Consider the following 13,231-nt stretch of genomic DNA (forward strand, 5'->3'; position numbering starts at 1 on the left):
ACAAGGTATATGAAAGGAGCTGCAGAACCATTGGGTGCTGTTTCATGCCTCCGTCTACCTGTCAGCATTTTTCACATGTCCATAATAGTTATCATTTATTGCATGCATCGTGGGCCACGCACTGTAGTAAGCAGGGTCAGCTTCTCCACTAAGTACAATAGGCACAGTCCCTAGGGTCCATGACATTTAGGGGCCAGACCTAGAATTGACCAACATCACTTCTGCTCACATTCCATTGGCCAGAATGCAGTCACATGACCACTCCTAACTGCAAGGAAGGCTGGGAAATGTAGTCCAGTTGCATGTGTGAGAGGAAAAGGAGACCATGTATACTGAGGAACATTCTCGATCCCTGACACCGTGACAGTGTCAGATGCAGCCTGGGCCTTTTGTACACAAAGTCTATGCTCTTTCCACTCTACTTAGCTGCTTCTTGTCACTCTTAACTTCAGCAAAGGCCCTTTGTGGGCCCTTTTCTCCTGCCACACTTGCCTAGTCACCATTCCCAGCACCAGACCTTTGCCTGGTCCCAGTTACTGGGCACTAGGAGGAGAGGTGCTGGGAGCTCCTCCCTGCCCTGGCATCACTCTCAGGCCAGCTTGAGAAGGCTGCAGCCAGGTGTTACGCTCTCTCTATCTCCCAGTCTCGAGCCCAGTGGGTGATTCTGGGAACTTGCTGAAGCCAGTGAACACCTCAGTGTGAGAAAAGGGGGCTGTGCAGAGGGTTTCAGAGAGCAGGAGGAAAGAGGTTTGAGCTAGAGTCTTGGCTGGACCATGAGCCTTGGGCAAAGCATCAGCAGTAGGGGGGCAGTACCAGATGATCCTGCAGCACTCAATGCCACAGTCCTGGTATTACTGGTCATTTGCCCAAAGTGAATCACATGGCCTGCCCCTAACCCACCAACTCGGGTTGCCTTTGGGCACCTGTGAGCCTCAAGCTGTAGCCAGCTGGAGGCTAGATGTGCTGTGGACACTTTCCATAACCATTGGGCAGGCCCAATCACCCTGGTGATGTTCCAGTGGTGCTGATGTTGGTGGGCACCCAGCTCCTGTAGGATCAGGCAAAAGCTGTCTGTTATGGGATCCCTGAGTTGAATCAGAATATCTTCCTCCTCCAGGAAACCCTTGGTGATCTCCACCTCTTCAGAACGCAGGGCACCTGTTGCCATTCCACCTAAGGGTCCTGCGTCTCCTCCTAACACCTCTCATGGTCACCCTCTCTTTATTTGCTGTTGGCCTCAAAGGCAAGGAAGCCGGGAGCATGGCTAGAGCCACGTAGTGCTCCTGAGCACTTTGTAGGTGTCACAGGCTAAACAGCGGTTAGTCATTAATCCTGACATTTCATCTAGATTCACCCCCAGGACCAGTTTATTGTAAGGAGAGAATTGGTACCCAGGCACCATCCTTCTTTCTTTTTATTTGGTGATGGGAAAAGTACAAAAGGTACATTCAGAAAAAAAGAAGATTTCGCTTATTGTCATCTGAAATGTCCGTGGTCGTACCCCTGGCCTCTGTGGGTGAACACAGTGGCAGTTGATACCTGTGTCTGTGTCAGAAACAACATAGCCTCAATCAGACTCGGTCACGTCCCCTTGCTGCCATTTGCCAGCTGATTGACACTGACACGTTCCCTCATTTCTGTCTGCCTGTGTCCCTGTCTGTCAAATCGGGATCCGACTGTGCCTAGCTGGCGGGGCGGCTGTAAGGTTTAAATGAGAGCATTTCGAGACGGCACTTGGCACACAGCTCTCCTCCCAGTCTGTTAGTCTCTCACGCAGGCGCAAAACTTCGCTTAAAAATTTGTCTTGCAACGAGACTTGGCATCCAGGACGCGCCCTGGGAGGAATTTGTTTTTGTTTTAATGCTGAGGACGTTTGCATGAAAACAGGATCTTCGTTGCTTAGGAATTGATCAACTCCTGCTGCTGCTTTTCCCTACCGAAGTGCCAGTCCCATATTTGTCACAGGCAGACAAGTAGCAGTAGGGGCACGGTCTGGGACCTCCACGGATACAGGATCGTGGCCGCTCAGGGAGGGTTACAGAGGCCACAAAGTCAAAAGAGAAACAGGAATTGGTCCCACGCTAAAGACAGCTCACAGGTAGAAGGTGCCCTTGGCCAAAGGACCACAGCATGAGTGAAGGGTTTCTGTGGGTCTAGTTTGTTCTAGATGCTCTGTGGAGAAGAGGAGACAAGATGTTTAAAACGTGCCCGCCACCTGCAAGGATAGAAAGTAACAAGGAAGACCGCAGGTGTGAGTGATGGGAACCAGTGTCGACAGCAGAGGTTGGAAATGAGGACTTAGGGTCCACTACTTACCTGCAGGGTAAGCGTGCACCTGCTGCTGAACCCCTCTGCAACCCAGTTTCCTCACCAGAAAATAACACCCATCTCTCAGGGTCGTCGTGAGGATTAAATGAGAGGCTATATGTTAAACGGTTGGCATTGAGTAAGCGCTCAATAAAGCCAAACTGTTACTCTTAATATTATTAATAATAATAAATAATTATACCAGATGTTCTCCATCCCAAGGAAGAGATATCCAGATAGCTGTAGAACGCTCTTTAGAGGAAGGACTTGAGCTTGATTTGACACAGCTGTGTCCACTGCCGACCATTCTTGAGGTTTTGGAGATACCGTCCAAGAAACCGAAGTGAAATTGCCCACATGAACGTGGAGGAGGACTTCCGGCTCTCCTGCTCCATAGAGATGGCGCCGTTCTTGGCCCCAGTTTGGCCCCAGGGCGGGCAGCATGGAAAGGACAGAGATGAGAAGAGCCAAAGTGACATCCTAGCTGGTCAGGCCCTTCCCTTTGCCTCTGTGCTTGGCCTCCAGAAGGCAGTGGGGTAGTTTACGTCCAGATGCCCACGAGGGGCCCACACCTTTCTCCTTCCATGAACTTAATATATGCTAATCAAAGCTGAGAGCCTGCAGAAAGCATCTGCTTGGCAAAGCCCGCTCCCTTGCCTTGGCTTGCCCACCCGCCCTGGGCTTCCCCTCGTATCCGCCTCTCTAAAGGCTGCGTCCGTAAATCCAGCTTTTGGAGCCCTCGGGGGCTGGCGAGGCCGCCATGATCTCAGTCACATCGCGATGGAAACAATTGAAAACCACTTGGCAAAAAGAAGGGGTGACCTAATGTTTCATAGCAGGAATACGTTCTTTCCTCGCCATTCTTATTCAAGCCCTGGGGGGAAGCCGGCTGCTCTCCAGGCTCCTGTGCGGCAAGTACCCCTGGGTCCCTTACTCTCTCCTCCCCTGTCTCAGAGCACCCCGCAGGGGAGGCCAGGCTGTCGGCTGCTTTGGCATCCTCCCCGGCCCTGGATGAGCAGATCCGGCCTTACCTTCCTGACTTGCCAGGCTGCCTTTGGTCCCTTCAGAGGCGAGGCTGTGGCCACAGGGGTCTGTGGGGAGGCCCAGCCATATATGGAGCCTGGGGAATGTGGGCTCTGGCAGGCGGCCTGGAAAAAATGGCCGTGTTCTGAGGGCGAACTCTGCTGAATTATAAATAGCATCACCTCCCTCCCCTTCCAGCTTGCTGTGTCTCTCACTGGAGGGTTGACAGTTTAAATTCGGGAGGGCAGAACAGGACAAAGGGGCGGGGAGTGGGGAGGAAGGGAGATGCTGGATCGCTCAGTAGGTTTAGCTGCTGTCTTGGGATTGATAGAGAAGCGGCCCCAGACGGTGGGGCTAGGAGTGGGATGTATCTGGGGTTAGAATGACTCCTGATTTAATGCAGTTTTATAAGCCAAATAAGCACTAAGGGAAAACTAAAGGAAGCTCTAACTCCAGGAGCTGGTTTTAGAGGAGCTTTAGAGCCTTTAAAAAATAATAATAAAAATCCACTCCCTCGGAATATAAACGGTTCCTCTCTGGTTCCGAAAGGTCAGCCGTTCTAGCTTCCAAATCAAAACCCACAGCCAGATGCCCACAAAGGCCCATCCGCTGAGCCTCCTCCCAGAGGATTTCTCGGGGTGTTTTTGTGTCTCCCTGACACCGAGGAGGCAGGGGCCCGCTCTCCTTCTCTGCAAACCTCTGCACGTTTTGCTCACCCTGTGGAGGGAGATGAATTTAGAAGGGGCTAGAAAATAAAGACATAAAGGAGTGCGCAGCCCAGGCTGTAGAAAGCCACACAGCCATTCACACCTGAGTAACAGGGATGGGTGAGAATGTTCCAGCGAATTCTGAATTCTGGGGGTGGGACAGGCTGCTTCTGCAGGGACCTGAAGTCCTTGGTTCTGCAGGTGCTTCTGGGGACCAGCGGGCAGGTCTCCCAATTTGCTGCCCAGTTCTCCATGGTAGGGACTACAGGAGCTCTGCTGGGCACCGCAATGGGACACAGGTGCCTGGGGGTGTTTGGAGCGCCAGGACACCTGCCCTGGGTGTCGGTGCCTCCTCCCTGAGCGGACAGAGCTGCCATGGTCACTTGTGTCCTTTGTTTCAGCACTTTTGTGTCATAGCAATGACTTAGAAATGGGTTAATTGATTGCTTTCTCCTCTCCTACCTTTGTAATTCTCATTTCTTGTGTCCTTTGGAGCGACATTTGAAATCAAGCATATGAAAAAAATTAAGGAGAAGCAGGCAAACTTTTGTGTCTCTTGGACACTCCTCAAAAGAAGACCTTTGGACCCCCTGGAATGCGGGCACCAGTGGACCTGAGGTGTGAGTGGGCGGACATTCGAACGTGACTCGCGTTAGATTTGGAATAACCGTCTAAAGGAGTGGTTCTAAAACTGTGCTTCCGGAGCCCTAATGGGGGAGGTGCCTCAAAACAGAAAGGGTCCTTCCAGACCCTCGCTCCTGTTTCAAACAAAGCAGCTCCACTCCCACCTCTGTTAGGTATTAGAGTGTATTTTTTAAAATGGATTTCCTGCCTTAAAAAGTTCAGAAACCAATACTCTAGCTCCTTCTGTCATTTTAGTGCCAAGTAAATAAAAGAGAGGGAAGAGGCTTTTCCCAAAGTCACATCCAAGGTCAAGACCTCTGCTTGGGTAGCGGCTGTGATGGTAGCTCCTGTTTTAGGAAGGGAAGTCCCAGAGGGTTGGGACTGGGCGGGACCATGGAGAGCATCTTATCAACCCCCTTCCTTCCGTAACTAAGGCCCAGGGAGGTGATCAGATTTGGTCAAGGGACAGTCAGTGGCCGACCTGGGACTTGAAACCATCATAAAAGAGGCATGATGGGCCATAAGAACCCAAAATGGTGGGATGTGATCCACTCAAGACAGCTTTTCAGAGGAAGTGACACTGAGCTGAGATGAAAAAGACTACAGGTGACAGGAAGGTGACAAGGAGCAGAGAGAGCATCCAAGCGGAGGAACCAGACGTGGGCTTGGTCCGGTGCTCATCTCCCTGCTCCTGGGAAGCAGGGGCTCAGAAGTGACAGCCGCTCTCATGGGAAGACTGTTCCCATGTGTCTGCCTTGACTTCTTGCCCAGGGACTGTGGCCGGTGAGGGGCGTCACTACCTGCCAGGTAAGGCACAGCTCCTGGAGCCGTCCTCTGGCAGACCCGGAGCCTGGCTTGTGGAGCACAGAGCCTGCTCCCCGGAGAGGCATTTCGGCGGAGCCCGGGCAGGATGCCGTGCTGGAAGGCTTCCTGCGGCAGGACTTGAATACATAATATGCCTCGTCTGACTTCAGCTGTGAGAGGGTCCAGACGGCCTTCTCTAGACAGGAAAGGACATGCAGGAACGGCAGCACCCCGTGGCTCCTTGGAGAGAATATTCGTCTCTCTTGCAGGGTGCACACTTTCTGTGAGTGTAGGGTATCCCCTGGTTTGGGCCCCAGATCTTATATCTGGTCCTGGGGTGTGGAATTTATTTCTTTATCAAGACTGAAGGAGGACTTGGGTAAAGATCCCCAGAAATGGAGACATTGATCATTGTTGCCCAAATAGACTTTAAAAATTAGTACATGTTCTTTACAATGTAACACTGTAGGAGAAGGATTCTTGTTAGACTCTGCTCTCTTGGACACCTGAAAAACTAGCATCTCCAGGTGCCTGCAGAGGCCTCTCTCCTAATCCTGGCTTCAAGGTATTCTCCAGCTTTGTGAATCTAGCAGAAATGAGTGTGAATCCGGGGCAGCCCAGGAGAGCGTGCACAGGGCTTTACTGATCCAGAAGTCAAGCAGAGACCTCTCCAGTCACTCCCATTTTCTGCCGTGCATTTGCAGGCGGGATCCTCCGTGAACTGATTGACTCTGCATTCATGAGAATCGTAGTCTCTGTCCTGACATGCCAACCTCGGTCCCATTGGAGGGTGCAGATGCCAGCTTCACGCTTCAGCTGTCTCCATGCCAGCGTTTCTCAAAGCATGTTCTGAGGAGCAGGTGTCCCGCAAGATGCTCTGTGACAAAGGGGGTTCCATTGTCATGTTAGTTTGGGAAAGGCTGCTTACGGATTTAGCCTGCGTGTTAGGTCTCTGCTGAGATATCAACACCCCTGGGAGGTCTTCCTGGACCACTTTTTCCCCCTCTGTCGACACCGTCTATCCCTTTACCTTCTTTTTTCTTCAGCGTCCTTTTACTTCCCGATTTTATATTTATCTGTTGACTTTTGTTCTGTCTGTCTCCCCCACACTAGCAATGCTGCACACACGAGGGGCCTTGTCTGTTTTGTTCTGTACTGTCTCCCTCGTGCCTGGAACATGCCTGGTTCAATAAAATAACGTGTCACATGAACACAGGAACCAATTAATATATTCAAGCCCTCAGGACTCCTCCATATAGAATTCTTTTTGCTTTTGTTTAGTTCAATATGTTTTCATATGTCTTTCCCCTTTTCTTCACGTGCCTGGCTCATCCCATCACTTAGACCCAGGTCTAATTTGACCCTGGAAGGCCACCCCTGACCACTGTCCCGAGGTCGCTGCCTCCCATCCCGCTCCATCTCATCACCAGGTTTCATTTCTTTCATGGGCTAATCACCAATGGAAATTGGCTTGCCCATTAGTTCCCAGTGCATTGGCTCGCTCCTCTCATCTGAGCTCTGTGAGCGCAGGACGTTATCTGTCCTGTTCACCACTGACTCCCCAGTGCCCAGAACACTGCCTGGTAAGTGCTCAATAATGATTTGCTGTGTGAATAGCCCTCTTTTCTAACTACCCCTCATCAGCAGCCATAGAACTTAAATTCCACCAAACATGCTCCGGGACATGCTGTTTTCTGCCAACCCTTGGAACAAGTTGCTGGCCGTCATAGTCCTGTGGCTGTTCCTCGCTTCCATAAAAACGCCAAGGGTCAGAACCGGAAGGATGTTAGAGACCATCTAGCGTAGTGCTTTTGTTTTTCGAAGGGAGAAATAGAGGCTCCCAGAGAGCAGCTGGTACCAATTCAGGGCTGGTCCCCCAGGCTCCTTCTCTTACTTGAGTTGTCCTCCTCCTGTATTCGTTTTCTAGGGCTGCTGTAACAAATTGCCACAAACTTAGTGGCTTAAAACAACACACATTTGTCATCTGATGGTTCTGGAGACTGGAAGTCTGAAATGGGTCTTACTGAGCTAAAATCAAGGTGTCGGCAGTGCTGTTCCTTCTGGAGGCTCCCGGGGAGAATGCATTTCCTTGCTTTTTCCAGCTTCTGGAAGCTGCCTGTCTTCCTTTGCTCATGATCCCTTCCTCCGTCTTCAAAGCCAGTGATGGACAGTGGAGTCTCAAGCTGCATCTCTCTGACCCTCCTTCCTCCCGCTTTCACTTTAAGGACTGTTGTGATTGCACTGGGTCCATCCGAATAAACCAGAGTAATCTCCCCGTCTCAACATCCTTAACTGAGTCCCATCCACAAAGTCCCTTTTGCCATGTAAGGTAACATATTCACAGGTACTGGGGATTAGGGCATCGATATCCTTGGAGGGGGGGTTATTCTGAGTGCCACGCCTCCCATCACACCCTCTGCCTCTTGGTACACCCCAGGCAAACACACATTCTCCCGCAGTGTGCCCCAGCACTTTCTTCACCTCTCATTCTTGGTACTTGTCACATCACCTTAGAGCTCGTTCACTATCTGGCTGCCTGGCCAGCCCGTGACTTCGTTATGGGTAGGGCCTGGTCATCTCTCTGCCCAAACGTTAGCACGTTCCTGGCACTTAGTAAGCATGCAGGAAGTGTCAGTCGCCTCCGCTGAGAGAGAAGTGCTCCATCCCTTTTCACTGCGCCCTCTCCAAGCTCCATTCCTTGAACTGCGGGGGGCCTCCCCCCAGGTCCTGGGGCTGGAGCTCTGCCTTGGGATGGGGCCTGCAGAGCTCAGGTGAGACCCCGGCCACTTCCACATTTTTAGTCTCCTGGTGTCTTAAAATATGAAGAAATACTAAAACTGATTACAGAAATTGTGGATCTGTGAAATGTTTAGATCAGCAAGTTAACTCTTTTGACATCCAAAATACTATGCAATAGAAACAGACTGTGCACTAGCTTATCACAAGATTTATATTTAAAATATATGAATTCAGGGTCCTCTACAGGTGTTATAGTCCCAAATTCAGACTGCCACCTACGTCCTGTCTTCCACAGACTGTGAAAAGTTTAAATTTATGCCCTTTCATGACTGGGAGGCCTGGTCCAAGAAGCCTTCCATCCACACCCCAGGCCTCTGGCCCTTTCAAGAATCTCTGCTTGGAATAAAGGCCGAATGAAAAGCCTCCAGGATGTGGTTTAATACTCAGGATTGGACCTTGGGCAAGTCACATCCCTCATCCCAGCTCCCTTGTACTGAATTGTCAACCAGGGGTTCCGAGTCCATGGCCTCTAAGTTCCCTTTTCAACCACATCCTGTTCCCTGGAGGGACCTATGGCAGATTCTGCCACCTGGTTTCTGGTTCTCATGTAGCCACGAAGACAGTCTTGCTTCTGGCCTGAGCCAGTAAGTGATTGCATCACCGACCCTCCTTCACCGACATCCTAGCAGGTTCCTTCTGTGCTCTCCAGCCATTCTTAGCCTCACGGAATCCTAGAGTATTGGAGCATTGGCAGCTCTGAGAGATCTGGTCTGGCCTCCCCATCTGAGGTCCAGAGAGTGTCAACTGCCTTCCCTATGTGTCCAAGTTGGACCTTGAACCCCCCAGTGTTTCCACGGCACCGTATGAGGCTGGAAGAGGCAGGTCGGTGTCTGACTCTGCTTTAAGTGCAGATTGAAAAAGGAGCAAAAACCCTATTTTGAAGGAGCTTTGATGGCTTTTGGGAAGAAAAACAGGACCCAAAAAATCATAAACAGTTGAAAACAACTTGTATGTTTATGTGTTTTTCTGTATCCGTGTTCCATCTTACAATAAAAAGTACATTTTAAAAGTCACAAATAAACAAAACTGAATAAATGGGGGTCCAGGTCCTCAAGTCAGCCAAGAGCCCTTTACTTCTTCCCTGAGCTCTTTCGGGTCTGCTCTTGTTCCATCCGCTTTGCAAAGCTTCCTCCAGCCTTTCTGCCCACGATGGCCCCTGCATGCCCTATGGCATCTGCGTGCATTTGCTGGTCCATCCGTTCATTCATTTGCTCACCCATCCATCCATCAGGTAGTTATCACAGTCCTCCTATATTTAATGTACTGTGTACCCCCAGGTTGCCTCCAGTGACACACAGTGTGGTATAGTAAAATCAGCACAGACACAGATGTCCAGCAGAGACCTGGGTTCAAATCTGTACTTGTCTACTCTCTCTTAACCTCTCTGGGCCTCAGATTCCTCATTTGCAAAGTAAGGGACAAGTTTGCAAACCCAAATGCATACAGAGGTCAGGCAGGTGAGTGGAATGAGGGACGCTAGCCAGGGGTAGGTAATAGGGAGTGGTGGTGACTTTGACAAATTAGAGAGCCCCTGCCCAGTCTAAAAGGGACACTTGCCACTGAGCTCCGATCGGTTGTTCTCATGCGGGAATATGAACTCAGTGATGTTAGGGAGCCCTTTTTAATTTTTTCAAGAAAAGTTGGAAATTTTGATTTTTATTAGACATTTCCAAAATGTTTAAAGCTTTGTATAGGTCAAAGAAAACATGTCTGAGGGCCAAAGCAAGCCCCAGCCACCTGCTTGCAAGACTTGGGCCAGAGACTCAGAAGATTACGGTCTAGCTTCCCACTCTGATGGTGGGGGGTGTGCCATCATGGTACCTCACTTCCTTTATGCCTGTGCTTACGTTTCTCCCACTGCAGTCAAGGTGTATATTGTCCCTGGAAGATAGTAGGTGCTCAATTAATGATAGCTATAAAGGCCTAGATGCATGTGTTGTCCTCCTGTGTACCCACCCCTACCCCAACCAGGATAGCAGAGTGCTGAATATGCAAAGTAGCACCCAGTAGTATGTGCTTGCTAAATAAGCGGAAACTGCAACTTTCAATGACATTATGGAATCAGTTATGAAGTAGGAACAAGAAGTCCACGGATGTTGGCAAAATGGGTGTCATATTTGGTGAAGAGGCTGATTCACGTAAAACCTCTCAGAGAGACCTCCCTTGTAAGAGAAACGGAGTCTGGCTGGGCTGGGCCATTTGTCAAAGACCACGGCGCTCCACCAGCTCCTTGGGCCTAAATTAATTTATTCCTTCAAGCCATAAATTTTTCTCACCCTTTCTTTATCCCCTCCTTCGTCATCCCCTACTCACCAGCAGGAGCTAGCAGACAACTCAAGGACACGTCTTACTTACCAGGGGCAGAACTTGGGCTCTGCACAGAAAAGAGGTCCATTATGCCCCAAATCTGGGACTCTGAGGGTGATCGCACCTTCTGCAGCTGAAGGGAGGACAAAGAAACACTTGAGCCCAGTGGCATGGGCCGGCTTTTCTTCGCTGGAGGGAAAATGGGCCATTATTCTCCCAGTGCCCCATTCCCAGCAGCCCTGGGCGCAACCTCCAAGCAAGAGAGGCCCCCAGTTTCTAGCAGGTTTCTCTGCTGGACCCTCCAACAACATATTAGCATATTTTGCATTAAAAAAGGACTTGGAAAATGAATTAAATGATTGGCATGGTGTTTCAAAAGGTTTTTCCAAACTACTAGTAATTGTGCAGTTGTAAAATTCCCCCTTCCTGCCTCAAATGCCCTGGGCCTGGCAGCCAGCTTAATCAGGAGGCTTTGTCCCAGGCGGGGGCATATTGCAAGGCTCCTGATACCCAGTGATTGCCTGAGCAGTACCTGGAGACTTGCTAAAGAGAACCTCGTCCTAGTTTTTCAGCAGAGCTGGCAGTTCATTTTCCTTCCTTGCCGGGCTGAGATTTTACGCCAATTCAAAACCTCTCTTTATGAGAGAGCCCGGGTCAGCCCTGTAACAGTCTGCTGAGGCGCCAGGCAGTGTAGACAGGATCCAAATCTTGACAACGAGCTAACAGAGGTGGAGTTCATGGATGGGTGCCAGGTCAGGCATTTGTGACACTGCTCTGGCCAAGGGGGCTGTGTGTAGGGGATGAGTGTGGTGGAAGCTTCTGGAACATGCTTGGGGAAATGCTCTTCCAGACCAACCTTTTCATTTTTCAGGTGAGGGAGATGGAATCCAGGAAGGCTATTACTGGCCCAGGGTCACAAGCCATTTTTACTGCTCCGTGAGAGTAGAATTCAGACCCCCTGACTTTTAATCCACATTTGTTATTTTTACAAGTCCACAGAAAAGAAAAGTTAACCAGGAGATAGAGTGGGGGTTGGACAGGATTCCTCTGGGGAGATTAGAAAGCCTGAGATGAAGGAACTTAGAAAACAACAAGCCAAGGGAGAACCTTAGGCTTTTTAGAATAACAGAGGGTTGTTAGTAATTAATATAATTAATGCTGATAACATTTGTATGCTTTCTCTGTACCAAGCACTGTGCCGTGGGCTCTACTTAGATTATCTCATTTAATCCTCACAACAGCTCTGTGAAGCAAGTTAGTACTAATATGTCCCTGTTTTGCAAATGAGAAAACCAAGGCTCAAGAGATTAAGTAAGTGGCCCAACGTTACCCAATCTGACATCAGAATCAGGATCTTTAGGGGCCGGCTAGGTGGTGTAGTGATTAGGTTCACACACTCCACTTCAGCCCGGGGTTCACAGATTTGGATCCCTGTCGCAAACCTACACACCATTTGTCAAGCCACGCAGTGGTGGCATCCCACATACCAAATAGAGGAAGATTGGCACAGGTGTTAGCTCAGGCCCAATCTTCCTCACCAAAAAAAAAAAAAAAAAATCATTAGAAAAAAGGAGAGAATCCACAAGTAATTGATTAAGAAATAGTAGTATCAGCCAACAGCCCCCTGGAAAGTATTATGAACAGAGACAAAATGAGGGAGAAAAGAGCTGGAGCACAGGAGCACTGGGGGCCCCCAGAAGGTTCTGGTCGAGAGAGCAGAGTGAGGTGTAGCGTGTGTGGAACACATGGATCTCTGTGAACTGTGCCCCAATGTCTGTGGGGAGAGCAGCTTTGATCTAAGGGCAGAAGCACAGACGTGGGGCTCAAGAGAGGAACGAAACAGAAATAGCTGTTTTCAGGAACTGGAGAGAGAGAGCAAGGATGCCTGTATATTATGTGCGTGTGTGAGGGAGAGAGAGAGAAGACACACACACAAGTCCGTGCACACGTACACACCCCCCCCCCCAGGAGGGACGGGAAGGGACAGTGTGTCCTCAGACCCGCTCAGCCTGCGTCGCCATGTGGAGTGAGGGTGAGAGTTCTGACCAGAAGAGAAAGCAAGACCTAGGAAGACAGGGACGGCGTGACCCCGGCGCGTCTCCACCTGTGTCCAGCTACAGGAATTTTGGGAGATGCCATCCCATAACGCACCTCCTTTGACGGGAGAGCCCGTCTCACACTGCAGTGGGATAACCCTGGGGACGTGGACTGTAGGGGACGTGCTGAGGCCGCCCCGGCGGACGTGGGGCTGGGCTGCACTGCAGGGTCAGAGGAGGGGGCTGCCGCCTCAGCTGCTACCCCCCTTCACCGGATGGTGGATCATGTATGTGAATGGGCTTCTGGAAGGCTAATGACGGGCTGTTCTCATTGGGAGCATAACCAAAGCGCAGTGGGTTTAGGCTCCACCAGGGTCTTCTGGGCTCGCTCTTCTTTTAGAGTATCTAGGAGATGGCAGATAATTATTCATTTATCCTACAAATTGAGAGTATTGATCTTTTTTTTAAAGAGTTATTAAAACATTGCATTTCAGCAAAAAGTTAGAAAACGTTTCCTTAACTCTGAGCCGGTGATTGAATGGCGATTACACAACTATTTTCACGGTGGCCATATAAGGACTGTGTAATAATAAGGGTAGATGCTTGCGTTGGACAGTAGGTACA

General features: G+C 50.1%; 1 protein-coding gene and 1 long non-coding RNA gene across 6 annotated transcripts in view; one reads left to right on the forward strand and one right to left on the reverse strand.

The window, feature by feature from the left end:
- ZHX2 (zinc fingers and homeoboxes 2) overlaps positions 1-13,231 on the forward strand; it is a 153,462-nt gene that overhangs the window by 30,647 nt on the left and 109,584 nt on the right. The window lies entirely within an intron of this gene.
- LOC139085272 (uncharacterized) lies at positions 1,399-3,557 on the reverse strand. The gene is made up of 2 exons (XR_011543508.1): positions 2,510-3,557; positions 1,399-2,172 (listed from the first exon to the last, which is right to left on the reverse strand). It is a non-coding gene; the product is annotated as an uncharacterized lncRNA (long non-coding RNA).

The sequence above is a fragment of the Equus przewalskii genome, chromosome 8 (assembly GCF_037783145.1).
Source record: "Equus przewalskii isolate Varuska chromosome 8, EquPr2, whole genome shotgun sequence".
NCBI lineage: Eukaryota > Metazoa > Chordata > Mammalia > Perissodactyla > Equidae > Equus > Equus przewalskii.